Here is a 14,071-nt window from a genome sequence, read left to right as displayed (position 1 = left end):
CCTAGTTGCAATTGTGTGGTAAAAATCACCCTTACAACCATTTTTGCTATAAACTTGAGATCTTTCTGAGATACTATCTCACAGACTTCTTATGAATGAGGAACTCTGAAATTGTCACATTCCAATTTGTACGTCCTGAAAACTATGCTGGTTATTCAAATGGGCAGATTGTTTTTTAAATTCCTTTCTGTCTCGAGTTATAGTTATATTGATACAGAGGCATAATTGTTGAATGATATATATTGGTTTGATTGAAATATGTTCGTAGAGGTGGTGATAGGCTTTCTGTGTCTGTCTGAGAGCAAGGACCGGTTAACGTCTTTTTCCAAGAGCAGTTTATTGTGAAAGGTATCAGGCAAAGGAGTATGTATTGTGATGTGGTTCTCTGACTGCTTCTGCCCACTTGCCAAAAGTTTCAAGGCCCTATGATAGCACAAAAACGGTAAGATTGAAGTGGTGGGTGCCGGAGGTTTAAAATGGTCAGTTTAATTAAAGACAGAAAAGTGAAACGAATGACTGCAGAAATACTGTATGTGGCCATGAACTGAGATGAAAGGATGATTTTGGAACTCTGTCTTGCAGATTACCCTCAATGCCGCAATAGATAGGGCACTACTCTCACAGACCAGGGTGTGTAAGTTTAAGTCTATCTGAGGTGCACACCCTGAACTAATACATTTTTGCTGAAACCTAATCATATTGTTTACTCTTCCTCGTAGCAGCTTGCCAGGGTGATAGTATATTGCAACAGAACCATTCCACTTCTTCACTGAAAAGTGTCATGCTGGTTACCCAAATGTGCAGCGTGTCATTTTATACAGCTTTCTTTATTGAAATTAAACTTGGACTCACTTGAAATATTCTCTTTCAAAATGAATGTTTTGAGCTGCTGTGAATTTTATTTCTAGAGGTGGTGACAGGCTTTCAGGTACGTGCTTAGGTCAAGGCCCTGTTCAGGTCACTTGTATAAGCTAATTCAGGGAGCAAATTAGCAAGTCAAGAAATGGGAAGTCTGAACTACTGTCAAAGCAGTTTCATTCTCTTTTCAAATAATCCAAAAATACCATTGCAGCATAAAACAGAGTATTCAATAAAAAAAGAAAGGAGGATTAACGGCAAAAAAGCACAGCATAAGATATGAAACTTTGGAAATTATCTAGATATGGTTTGAAAAAACTCCTTTGATGGAAAGAAGATGAAGAACGGTATGGGATCCTGTCCTGCGCACCTGTAATTGATATGTTCCACATCCATTCATACCACCTAACCCTAAACACCCAAACATATTGCAGTCAGTGACCATGTGGCCTAATGGATAAGGCGTCTGACTTCGGATCAGAACATTGAGGGTTCGAGTCCCTGCATGGTTGAGTCTTTTTCTCACAGCACCCAACTTATCTTTACATACAAACTGGAAACACACTCTTACAATACTCCTTTCACTCTCACTCATTAAGAAAGCCCAATGCAAACTGCACAATCAGTCACGTTATGCCTTCAGCATTGCTACTTTTCTGTCTTTCTGCCATACCAAAGTACCTCTTCATAAATGCCTTGGATATGCAATACGTATACAACAATATGACATGGCACAATCATTCTGAACAGAACTGTGGGTAGATTCAGTGCAGGGAGTGTGTGCGTGCAGAAAGCAGAAACTATGCATGGATAGAAGCTCTATGATTTTCTCCAGGAATAATGCAAATTGTCCCTCAGAAAAAGTATAGTACTAGAGAAGAATCATAAAGGATTGACACAATTGCTGCCTTTGCTGTTGCCCCAGTTGTGTAATCTGTCAAGGACTGGTCTCTTGCAGATTGAGGCACCTAGTTGCAATTGTGTGGTAAAAATCACCATTACAACCATTTTTGCTATAAACTTGAGATCTTTCTAAGATACTATCTCACAGACTTCTTATGAATGAGGAACTCTGAAATTGTCATATTCCAATTTGTACGTCCTTAAAACTATGCTGGTTATTCAAATGGGCAGATTGTTTTTTAAATTCCTTTCTGTCTCGAGTTGTAGTTATATTGATACAGAGGCATAATTGTTGAATGATATATATTGGTTTGATTGAAATATGTTCGTTGAGGTGGTGATAGGCTTTCTGTGTCTGTCTGAGAGCAAGGACCGGTTAACGTCTTTTTCCAAGAGCAGTTTATTGTGAAAGGTATCAGGCAAAGGAGTATGTATTGTGATGTGGTTCTCTGACTGCTTCTGTCCACTTGCCAAAAGTTCCAAGGCCCTATGATTGCACAAAAACGGTAAGATTGAAGTGGTGGGTGCCGGAGGTTTAAAATGGTCAGTTTAATTAAAGACAGAAAAGTGAAACGAATGACTGCAGAAATACTGTATGTGGCCATGAACTGAGATGAAAGGATGATTTTGGAACTCTGTCTTGCAGATTACCCTCAATGCCGCAATAGATAGGGCACTACTCTCACAGACCAGGGTGTGTAAGTTTAAGTCTATCTGAGGTGCACACCCTGAACTAATACATTTTTGCTGAAACCTAATCATATTGTTTACTCTTCCTCGTAGCAGCTTGCCAGGGTGATAGTATATTGCAACAGAACCATTCCACTTCTTCACTGAAAAGTGTCATGCTGGTTACCCAAATGAGCAGCGTGTCATTTTATACAGCTTTCTTTATTGAAATTAAACTTGGACTCACTTGAAATATTCTCTTTCAAAATGAATGTTTTGAGCTGCTGTGACTTTTATTTCTAGAGGTGGTGACAGGCTTTCAGGTACGTGCTTAGGTCAAGGCCCTGTTCATGTCACTTGTATAAGCTAATTCAGGGAGCAAATTAGCAAGTCAAGAAATGGGAAGTCTGAACTACTGTCAAAGCAGTTTCATTCTCTTTTCAAATAATCCAAAAATACCATTGCAGCATAAAACAGAGTATTCAATAAAAGAAGAAAGGAGGATTAACAGCAAAAAAGCACATCATAAGATATGAAACTTTGGAAATTATCTAGATATTGTTTGAAAAAACTCCTTTGATGGAAAGAAGATGAAGAACGGTATGGGATCCTGTCCTGCGCACCTGTAATTGATATGTTCCACATCCATTCATACCACCTAACCCTAAACAACCAAACATATTGCTGTCAGTGACCATGTGGCCTAATGGATAAGGCGTCTGACTTCGGATCAGGAGATTGAGGGTTCAAGTCCCTTCATGGTTGAGTCTTCTTCTCACAGCACTCAACTTATCTTTACATACAAACTGGAAATACACTCTTGCAATACTCCTTTCACTCTCACTCATTAAGAAAGCCCAATGAAAACTGCACAATCAGTCACGTTATGCCTTCAGCATTGCTACTTTTCTGTCTTTCTGCCATACCAAAGTACCTCTTCATAAATGCCTTGGATATGCAATACGTATACAACAATATGACATGGCACAATCATTCCGAACAGAACTGTGGGTAGATTCAGTGCAGGGAGTGTGTGCGTGCAGAAAGCAGAAACTATGCATGGATAGAAGCTCTATGATTTTCTCCAGGAATAATGGAAATTGTCCCTCAGAAAAAGTATAGTACTAGAGAAGAATCATAAAGGATTGACACAATTGCTGCCTTTGCTGTTGCCCCAGTTGTGTAATCTGTCAAGGACTGGTCTCTTGCAGATTGAGGCACCTAGTTGCAATTGTGTGGTAAAAATCACCCTTACAACCATTTTTGCTATAAACTTGAGATCTTTCTGAGATACTATCTCACAGACTTCTTATGAATGAGGAACTCTGAAATTGTCATATTCCAATTTGTACGTCCTTAAAACTATGCTGGTTATTCAAATGGGCAGATTGTTTTTTAAATTCCTTTCTGTCTCGAGTTGTAGTTATATTGATACAGAGGCATAATTGTTGAATGATATATATTGGTTTGATTGAAATATGTTCGTAGAGGTGGTGATAGGCTTTCTGTGTCTGTCTGAGAGCAAGGACCGGTTAACGTCTTTTTCCAAGAGCAGTTTATTGTGAAAGGTATCAGGCAAAGGAGTATGTATTGTGATGTGGTTCTCTGACTGCTTCTGTCCACTTGCCAAAAGTTCCAAGGCCCTATGATTGCACAAAAACGGTAAGATTGAAGTGGTGGGTGCCGGAGGTTTAAAATGGTCAGTTTAATTAAAGACAGAAAAGTGAAACGAATGACTGCAGAAATACTGTATGTGGCCATGAACTGAGATGAAAGGATGATTTTGGAACTCTGTCTTGCAGATTACCCTCAATGCCGCAATAGATAGGGCACTAATCTCACAGACCAGGGTGTGTAAGTTTAAGTCTATCTGAGGTGCACACCCTGAACTAATAAATTTTTGCTGAAACCTAATCATATTGTTTACTCTTCCTCGTAGCAGCTTGCCAGGGTGATAGTATATTGCAACAGAACCATTCCACTTCTTCACTGAAAAGTGTCATGCTGGTTACCCAAATGAGCAGCGTGTCATTTTATACAGCTTTCTTTATTGAAATTAAACTTGGACTCACTTGAAATATTCTCTTTCAAAATGAATGTTTTGAGCTGCTGTGACTTTTATTTCTAGAGGTGGTGACAGGCTTTCAGGTACGTGCTTAGGTCAAGGCCCTGTTCATGTCACTTGTATAAGCTAATTCAGGGAGCAAATTAGCAAGTCAAGAAATGGGAAGTCTGATCTACTGTCAAAGCAGTTTCATTCTCTTTTCAAATAATCCAAAAATACCATTGCAGCATAAAACAGAGTATTCAATAAAAGAAGAAAGGAGGATTAACAGCAAAAAAGCACATCATAAGATATGAAACTTTGGAAATTATCTAGATATTGTTTGAAAAAACTCCTTTGATGGAAAGAAGATGAAGAACGGTATGGGATCCTGTCCTGCGCACCTGTAATTGATATGTTCCACATCCATTCATACCACCTAACCCTAAACAACCAAACATATTGCTGTCAGTGACCATGTGGCCTAATGGATAAGGTGTCTGACTTGGGATCAGGAGATTGAGGGTTCGAGTCCCTTCATGGTTGAGTCTTTTTCTCACAGCACTCAACTTATCTTTACATACAAACTGGAAATACACTCTTACAATACTCCTTTCACTCTCACTCATTAATAAAGCCCAATGCAAACTGCACAATCAGTCACGTTATGCCTTCAGCATTGCTACTTTTCTGTCTTTCTGCCATACCAAAGTACCTCTTCATAAATGCCACGGATATGCAAAACGTATACAACAATATGACATGGCACAATCATTCCGAACAGAACTGTGGGTAGATTCAGTCCAGGGAGTGTGTGCGTGCAGAAAGCAGAAACTATGCATGGGTAGAAGCTCTATGATTTTCTCCAGGAATAATGCAAATTGTCCCTCAGAAAAAGTATAGTACTAGAGAAGAATCATAAAGGATTGACACAATTGCTGCCTTTGCTGTTGCCCCAGTTGTGTAATCTGTCAAGGACTGGTCTCTTGCAGATTGAGGCACCTAGTTGCAATTGTGTGGTAAAAATCACCCTTACAACCATTTTTGCTATAAACTTGAGATCTTTCTGAGATACTATCTCACAGACTTCTTATGAATGAGGAACTCTGAAATTGTCACATTCCAATTTGTACGTCCTTAAAACTATGCTGGTTATTCAAATGGGCAGATTGTTTTTTAAATTCCTTTCTGTCTCTAGTTGTAGTTATATTGATACAGAGGCATAATTCTTGAATGATATATATTGGTTTGATTGAAATATGTTCATAGAGGTGGTGATAGGCTTTCTGTGTCTGTCTGAGAGCAAGGACCGGTTAACGTCTTTTTCCAAGAGCAGTTTGTTGTGAAAGGTATCAGGCAAATGAGTATGTATTGTGATGTGGTTCTCTGACTGCTTCTGTCCACTTGCCAAAAGTTCCATGGCCCTATGATAGCACAAAAACTGTAAGATTGAAGTGGTGGGTGCCGGAGGTTTAAAATGGTCAGTTTAATTAAAGACAGAAAAGTGAAACGAATGACTGCAGAAATACTGTATGTGGCCATGAACTGAGATGAAAGGATGATTTTGGAACTCTGTCTTGCAGATTACCCTCAATGCCGCAATGGATAGGGCACTACTCTCACAGACCAGGGTGTGTAAGTTTAAGTCTATCTGAGGTGCACACCCTGAACTAATACATTTTTGCTGAAACCTAATCATATTGTTTACTCTTCCTCGTAGCAGCTTGCCAGGGTGATAGTATATTGCAACAGAACCATTCCACTTCTTCACTGAAAAGAGTCATGCTGGTTACCCAAATATGCAGCTTGTCATTTTATACAGCTTTCTTTATTGAAATTAAACTTGGACTCACTTGAAATATTCTCTTTCAAAATGAATGTTTGAGCTGCTGTGAACTTTATTTCTAGAGGTGGTGACAGGCTTTCAGGTACGTGCTTAGGTCAAGGCCCTGTTCATGTCACTTGTATAAGCTAATTCAGGGAGCAAATTAGCAAGTCAAGAAATGGGAAGTCTGAACTACTGTCAAAGCAGTTTCATTCTCTTTTCAAATAATCCAAAAATACCATTGCAGCATAAAACAGAGTATTCAATAAAAGAAGAAAGGAGGATTAACGGCAAAAAAGCACAGCATAAGATATGAAACTTTGGAAATTATCTAGATATTGTTTGAAAAAACTCCTTTGATGGAAAGAAGATGAAGAACGGTATGGGATCCTGTCCTGCGCACCTGTAATTGATATGTTCCACATCCATTCATACCACCTAACCCTAAACACCCAAACATGTTGCAGTCAGTGACCATGTGGCCTAATGGATAAGGCGTCTGACTTCGGATCAGAAGATTGAGGGTTCGAGTCCCTTCATGGTTGAGTCTTTTTCTTACAGCACCCAACTTATCTTTACATACAAACTGGAAACACACTCTTACAATACTCCTTTCACGCTCACTCATTAAGAAAGCCAAATGCAAACTGCACAATCAGTCACGTTATGCCTTCAGCATTGCTACTTTTCTGTCTTTCTGCCATACCAAAGTACCTCTTCATAAATGCCATGGATATGCAATACGTATACAACAATATGACATGGCACAATCATTCTGAACAGAACTATGGGTAGATTCAGTGCAGGGAGTGTGTGCGTGCAGAAAGCAGAAACTATGCATGGGTAGAAGCTCTATGATTTTCTCCAGGAATAATGCAAATTGTCCCTCAGAAAAAGTATAGTATTAGAGAAGAATCATAAAGGATTGACACAATTGCTGCCTTTGCTGTTGCCCCAGTTGTGTAATCTGTCAAGGACTGGTCTCTTGCAGATTGAGTCACCTAGTTGCAATTGTGTGGTAAAAATCACCCTTACAACCATTTTTGCTATAAACTTGAGATCTTTCTGAGATACTATCTCACAGACTTCTTATGAATGAGGAACTCTGAAATTGTCACATTCCAATTTGTACGTCCTTAAAACTCTGCTGGTTATTCAAATGGGCAGATTGTTTTTTAAATTCCTTTCTGTCTCGAGTTGTAGTTATATTGATACAGAGGCATAATTGTTGAATGATATATATTGGTTTGATTGAAATATGTTCGTAGAGGTGGTGATAGGCTTTCTGTGTCTGTCTGAGAGCAAGGACCGGTTAACATGTTTTTCCAAGAGCAGTTTATTGTGAAAGGTATCAGGCAAAGGAGTATGTATTGTGATGTGGTTCTCTGACTGCTTCTGCCCACTTGCCAAAAGTTCCAAGGCCCTATGATAGCACAAAAACAGTAAGATTGAAGTGGTGGGTGCCGGAGGTTTAAAATGGTCAGTTTAATTAAAGACAGAAAAGTGAAACGAATGACTGCAGAAATACTGTATGTGGCCATGAACTGAGATGAAAGGATGATTTTGGAACTCTGTCTTGCAGATTACCCTCAATGCCGCAATGGATATGGCACTACTCTCACAGACTAGGGTGTGTAAGTTTAAGTCTATCTGAGGTGCACACCCTGAACTAATACATTTTTGCTGAAACCTAATCATATTGTTTACTCTTCCTCGTAGCAGCTTGCCAGGGTGATAGTATATTGCAACAGAACCATTCCACTTCTTCACTGAAAAGTGTCATGCTGGTTACCCAAATGTGCAGCGTGTCATTTTATACAGCTTTCTTTATTGAAATTAAACTTGGACTCACTTGAAATATTCTCTTTCAAAATGAATGTTTTGAGCTGCTGTGAATTTTATTTCTAGAGGTGGTGACAGGCTTTCAGGTACGTGCTTAGGTCAAGGCCCTGTTCATGTCACTTGTATAAGCTAATTCAGGGAGCAAATTAGCAAGTCAAGAAATGGGAAGTCTGAACTACTGTCAAAGCAGTTTCATTCTCTTTTCAAATAATCCAAAAATACCATTGCAGCATAAAACAGAGTATTCAATAAAAAAAGAAAGGAGGATTAACGGCAAAAAAGCACAGCATAAGATATGAAACTTTGGAAATTATCTAGATATTGTTTGAAAAAACTCCTTTGATGGGAAGAAGATGAAGAACGGTATGGGATCCTGTCCTGCGCACCTGTAATTGATATGTTCCACATCCATTCATACCACCTAACCCTAAACACCCAAACATATTGCAGTCAGTGACCATGTGGCCTAATGGATAAGGCGTCTGACTTCGGATCAGAACATTGAGGGTTCGAGTCCCTTCATGGTTGAGTCTTTTTCTCACAGCACCCAACTTATCTTCACATACAAACTGGAAACACACTCTTACAATACTCCTTTCACTCTCACTCATTAAGAAAGCCCAATGCAAACTGCACAATCAGTCACGTTATGCCATCAGCATTGCTACTTTTCTGTCTTTCTGCCATACCAAAGTACTTTTTCATAAATGCCACGGATATGCAATACGTATACAACAATATGACATGGCACAATCATTCTGAACAGAACTGTGGGTAGATTCAGTGCAGGGAGTGTGTGCGTGCAGAAAGCAGAAACTATGCATGGGTAGAAGCTCTATGATTTTCTCCAGGAATAATGCAAATTGTCCCTCAGAAAAAGTATAGTACTAGAGAAGAATCATAAAGGATTGACACAATTGCTGTCTTTGCTGTTGCCCCACTTGTGTAATCTGTCAAGGACTGGTCTCTTGCAGATTGAGTCACCTAGTTGCAATTGTGTGGTAAAAATCACCCTTACAACCATTTTTGCTATAAACTTGAGATCTTTCTGAGATACTATCTCACAGACTTCTTATGAATGAGGAACTCTGAAATTGTCACATTCAAATTTGTACGTCCTTAAAACTCTGCTGGTTATTCAAATGGGCAGATTGTTTTTTAAATTCCTTTCTGTCTCGAGTTGTAGTTATATTGATACAGAGGCATAATTGTTGAATGATATATATTGGTTTGATTGAAATATGTTCGTAGAGGTGGTGATAGGCTTTCTGTGTCTGTCTGAGAGCAAGGACTGGTTAACGTGTTTTTCCAAGAGCAGTTTGTTGTGAAAGGTATCAGGCAAAGAAGTATGTATTGTGATGTGGTTCTCTGACTGCTTCTGTCCACTTGCCAAAAGTTCCAAGGCCCTATGATAGCACAAAAACGGTAAGATTGAAGTGGTGGGTGCCGGAGGTTTAAAATGGTCAGTTTAATTAAAGACAGAAAAGTGAAACGAATGACTGCAGAAATACTGTATGAGGCCATGAACTGAGATGAAAGGATGATTTTGGAACTCTGTCTTGCAGATTACCCTCAATGCCGCAATGGATAGGGCACTACTCTCACAGACCAGGGTGTGTAAGTTTAAGTCTATCTGAGGTGCACACCCTGAACTAATACATTTTTGCTGAAACCTAATCATATTGTTTACTCTTCCTCGTAGCAGCTTGCCAGGGTGATAGTATATTGCAACAGAACCATTTCACTTCTTCACTGAAAAGAGTCATGCTGGTTACCCAAATGTGCAGCGTGTCATTTTATACAACTTTCTTTATTGAAATTAAACTTGGACTCACTTGAAATATTCTCTTTCAAAATGAATGTTTTGAGCTGCTGTGAATTTTATTTCTAGAGGTGGTGACAGGCTTTCAGGTACGTGCTTAGGTCAAGGCCCTGTTCAGGTCACTTGTATAAGCTAATTCAGGGAGCAAATTAGCAAGTCAAGAAATGGGAAGTCTGAACTACTGTCAGTTCATTCTCTTTTCAAATAATCCAAAAATACCATTGCAGCATAAAACAGAGTATTCAATAAAAGAAGAAAGGAGGATTAACAGCAAAAAAGCACATCATAAGATATGAAACTTTGGAAATTATCTAGATATTGTTTGAAAAAACTCCTTTGATGGAAAGAAGATGAAGAACGGTATGGGATCCTGTCCTGCGCACCTGTAATTCATATGTTCCACATCCATTCATACCACCTAACCCTAAACACATAAACATATTGCTGTCAGTGACCATGTGGCCTAATGGATAAGGCATCTGACTTCGGATCAGAAGATTGAGTGTTTGAGTACCTTCATGGTTGAGACTTTTCATCACAGCACCCAACTTATCTTTACATACAAACTGGAAATACACTCTTACAATACTCCTTTCACTCTCACTCATTAAGAAAGCCCAATGCAAACTGCACAATCAGTCACGTTATGCCTTCAGCATTGCTACTTTTCTGTCTTTCTGCCATACCAAAGTACCTCTTCATAAATGCCACGGATATGCAATACGTATACAACAATATGACATGGCACAATCATTCCGAACAGAACTGTGGGTAGATTCAGTGCAGGGAGTGTGTGCGTGCAGAAAGCAGAAACTATGCATGGGTAGAAGCTCTATGATTTTCTCCAGGAATAATGCAAATTGTCCCTCAGAAAAAGTATAGTACTAGAGAAGAAACATAAAGGATTGACACAATTGCTGCCTTTGCTGTTGCCCCAGTTGTGTAATCTGTCAAGGACTGGTCTCTTGCAGATTGAGGCACCTAGTTGCAATTGTGTGGTAAAAATCACCCTTACAACCATTTTTGCTATAAACTTGAGATCTTTCTGAGATACTATCTCACAGACTTCTTATGAATGAGGAACTCTGAAATTGTCACATTCCAATTTGTACGTCCTTAAAACTCTGCTGGTTATTCAAATGGGCAGATTGTTTTTTAAATTCCTTTCTGTCTCGAGTTGTAGTTTTATTGATACAGAGGCATAATTGTTGAATGATATATATTGGTTTGATTGAAATATGTTCGTAGAGGTGGTGATAGGCTTTCTGTGTCTGTCTGAGAGCAAGGACCGGTTAACGTCTTTTTCCAAGAGCAGTTTGTTGTGAAAGGTATCAGGCAAAGGAGTATGTATTGTGATGTGGTTCTCTGACTGCTTCTGTCCACTTGCCAAAAGTTCCAAGGCCCTATGATAGCACAAAAACAGAAAGATTGAAGTGGTGGGTGCCGGAGGTTTAAAATGGTCAGTTTAATTAAAGACAGAAAAGTGAAACGAATGACTGCAGAAATACTGTATGTGGCCATGAACTGAGATGAAAGGATGATTTTGGAACTCTGTCTTGCAGATTACCCTCAATGCCGCAATGGATAGGGCACTACTCTCACAGACCAGGGTGTGTAAGTTTAAGTCTATCTGAGGTGCACACCCTGAACTAATACATTTTTGCTGAAACCTAATCATATTGTTTACTCTTCCTCGTAGCAGCTTGCCAGGGTGATAGTATATTGCAACAGAACCATTCCACTTCTTCACTGAAAAGAGTCATGCTGGTTACCCAAATGTGCAGCGTGTCATTTTATACAACTTTCTTTATTGAAATTAAACTTGGACTCACTTGAAATATTCTCTTTCAAAATGAATGTTTTGAGCTGCTGTGAATTTTATTTCTAGAGGTGGTGACAGGCTTTCAGGTACGTGCTTAGGTCAAGGCCCTGTTCATGTCACTTGTATAAGCTAATTCAGGGAGCAAATTAGCAAGTCAAGAAATGGGAAGTCTGAACTACTGTCAAAGCAGTTTCATTCTCTTTTCAAATAATCCAAAAATACCATTGCAGCATAAAACAGAGTATTCAATAAAAGAAGAAAGGAGGAGTAACGCCAAAAAAGCACAGCATAAGATATGAAACTTTGGAAATTATCTAGATACTGTTTGAAAAAACTCCTTTGATGGAAAGAAGATGAAGAACGGTATGGGATCCTGTCCTGCGCACCTGTAATTGATATGTTCCACATCCATTCATACCACCTAACCCTAAACACCCAAACATGTTGCAGTCAGTGACCATGTGGCCTAATGGATAAGGCGTCTGACTTCGGATCAGAAGATTGAGGGTTCGAGTCCCTTCATGGTTAAGTCTTTTTCTCACAGCACCCAACTTATCTTTACATACAAACTGGAAACACACTCATACAATACTCCTTTCACTCTCACTCATTAAGAAAGCCCAATGCAAACTGCACAATCAGTCACGTTATACCTTCAGCATTGCTACTTTTCAATCTTTCTGCCATACCAAAGTACCTCTTCATAAATGCAATGGATATGCAATACGTATACAACAATATGACATGGCACAATCATTCTGAACAGAACTGTGGGTAGATTCAGTGCAGGGAGTGTGTGCGTGCAGAAAGAAGAAACTATGCATGGGTAGAAGCTCTATGATTTTCTCCAGGAATAATGCAAATTGTCCCTCAGAAAAAGTATAGTACTAGAGAAGAATCATAAAGGATTGACACAATTGCTGCCTTTGCTGTTGCCCCAGTTGTGTAATCTGTCAAGGACTGGTCTCTTGCAGATTGAGTCATCTAGTTGCAATTGTGTGGTAAAAATCACCCTTACAACCATTTTTGCTATAAACTTGAGATCTTTCTGAGATACTATCTCACAGACTTCTTATGAATGAGGAACTCTGAAATTGTCACATTCCAATTTGTACGTCCTTAAAACTCTGCTGGTTATTCAAATGGACAGATTGTTTTTTAAATTCCTTTCTGTATCGAGTTGTAGTTATATTGATACAGAGGCATAATTGTTGAATGATATATATTGGTTTGATTGAAATATGTTCGTAGAGGTGGTGATAGGCTTTCTGTGTCTGTCTGAGAGCAAGGACCGGTTAACGTCTTTTTCCAAGAGCAGTTTGTTGTGAAAGGTATCAGGCAAAGGAGTATGTATTGTGATGTGGTTCTCTGACTGCTTCTGTCCACTTGCCAAAAGTTCCAAGGCCCTATGATAGCACAAAAACGGTAAGATTGAAGTGGTGGGTGCTGGAGGTTTAAAATGGTCAGTTTAATTAAAGACAGAAAAGTGAAACGAATGACTGCAGAAATACTGTATGTGGCCATGAACTGAGATGAAAGGATGATTTTGGAACTCTGTCTTGCAGATTACCCTCAATGCCGCAATGGATAGGGCACTACTCTCACAGACCAGGGTGTGTAAGTTTAAGTCTATCTGAGGTGCTGATGACGCAGAAATGAAGGTTTTACATTTATTAGCGCATAAACGTAGTGCTGCAATAATCAAGTGTGACTTTAACCGAACTAATAAAGATTGTACGGGGACAAATGTGCCCTCAGAGTAGTTCGCCAACATTTATAAGCGTGCTTTATATAACGTGATGTATTAGAATTGTACTAATCTGACATAACCGTAAACGTGTGCCATGATTTGCTTGTTTGAAATGTTTTAACTTAGCATAACTTCAGTGGAGGCTTCGGCCTAGTTGCCTTGTCTCACGGTTTAGATGCTCGTGTTTTTCTAATGTGCTAATAAACGTGTATTCCTGCTTGAAGCTGTACTTTTCCAGTGAGATCGGTTCACATGCTTATCTTTAAGGTTTCGTGCCAGCCTGGCATCTTCTTCTTTGCTCCAAGGTCAATCTGCAGGTGCAGACAATGGAAGCTCTGAAAGTGAGTTAATTGGTAAAATATGTTGCAACTTACGTTCCCGACTCCAAGGATAATGTATGCCTAGGTAGAAGCTTGTGAATTGTTGTTTTTGATTGGACAATTTGAAGCCAACCTATGAACCCTCCAATGGAAGACCCTACTGGATTTGAACTGTTGTTTATTTAAACCTGGTGCACAAGAAGAAAGCAGCCATTG

The 14,071-nt window shown here is 39.2% G+C and overlaps 6 non-coding genes across 6 annotated transcripts; all 6 read left to right on the top strand.

Annotated features, from left to right (window-relative positions):
- Nucleotides 1–1,297: 1,297 nt before the first annotated feature.
- On the top strand, nucleotides 1,298–1,370 carry TRNAR-UCG (transfer RNA arginine (anticodon UCG)). The gene has a single exon. It is a non-coding gene; the product is annotated as a tRNA-Arg (tRNA).
- A 1,752-nt stretch (nucleotides 1,371–3,122) lies between these two features.
- Nucleotides 3,123–3,195, top strand: TRNAR-UCG (transfer RNA arginine (anticodon UCG)). The gene has a single exon. It is a non-coding gene; the product is annotated as a tRNA-Arg (tRNA).
- Nucleotides 3,196–4,947: 1,752 nt separating this feature from the next.
- TRNAP-UGG (transfer RNA proline (anticodon UGG)) lies at nucleotides 4,948–5,020 on the top strand. Its single transcript has one exon. It is a non-coding gene; the product is annotated as a tRNA-Pro (tRNA).
- A 1,751-nt stretch (nucleotides 5,021–6,771) lies between these two features.
- Nucleotides 6,772–6,844, top strand: TRNAR-UCG (transfer RNA arginine (anticodon UCG)). Its single transcript has one exon. It is a non-coding gene; the product is annotated as a tRNA-Arg (tRNA).
- Nucleotides 6,845–8,596: 1,752 nt separating this feature from the next.
- TRNAR-UCG (transfer RNA arginine (anticodon UCG)) lies at nucleotides 8,597–8,669 on the top strand. The gene has a single exon. It is a non-coding gene; the product is annotated as a tRNA-Arg (tRNA).
- A 3,571-nt stretch (nucleotides 8,670–12,240) lies between these two features.
- Nucleotides 12,241–12,313, top strand: TRNAR-UCG (transfer RNA arginine (anticodon UCG)). The gene has a single exon. It is a non-coding gene; the product is annotated as a tRNA-Arg (tRNA).
- The last annotated feature ends 1,758 nt before the right edge of the window (nucleotides 12,314–14,071 follow it).

Source organism: Pleurodeles waltl, chromosome 4_1 (assembly GCF_031143425.1).
Source record: "Pleurodeles waltl isolate 20211129_DDA chromosome 4_1, aPleWal1.hap1.20221129, whole genome shotgun sequence".
Lineage (NCBI taxonomy): Eukaryota > Metazoa > Chordata > Amphibia > Caudata > Salamandridae > Pleurodeles > Pleurodeles waltl.
The sequence above is the reverse complement of the archived record's forward strand: the minus strand, read 5'-3'. Positions and strand labels throughout refer to the sequence as shown.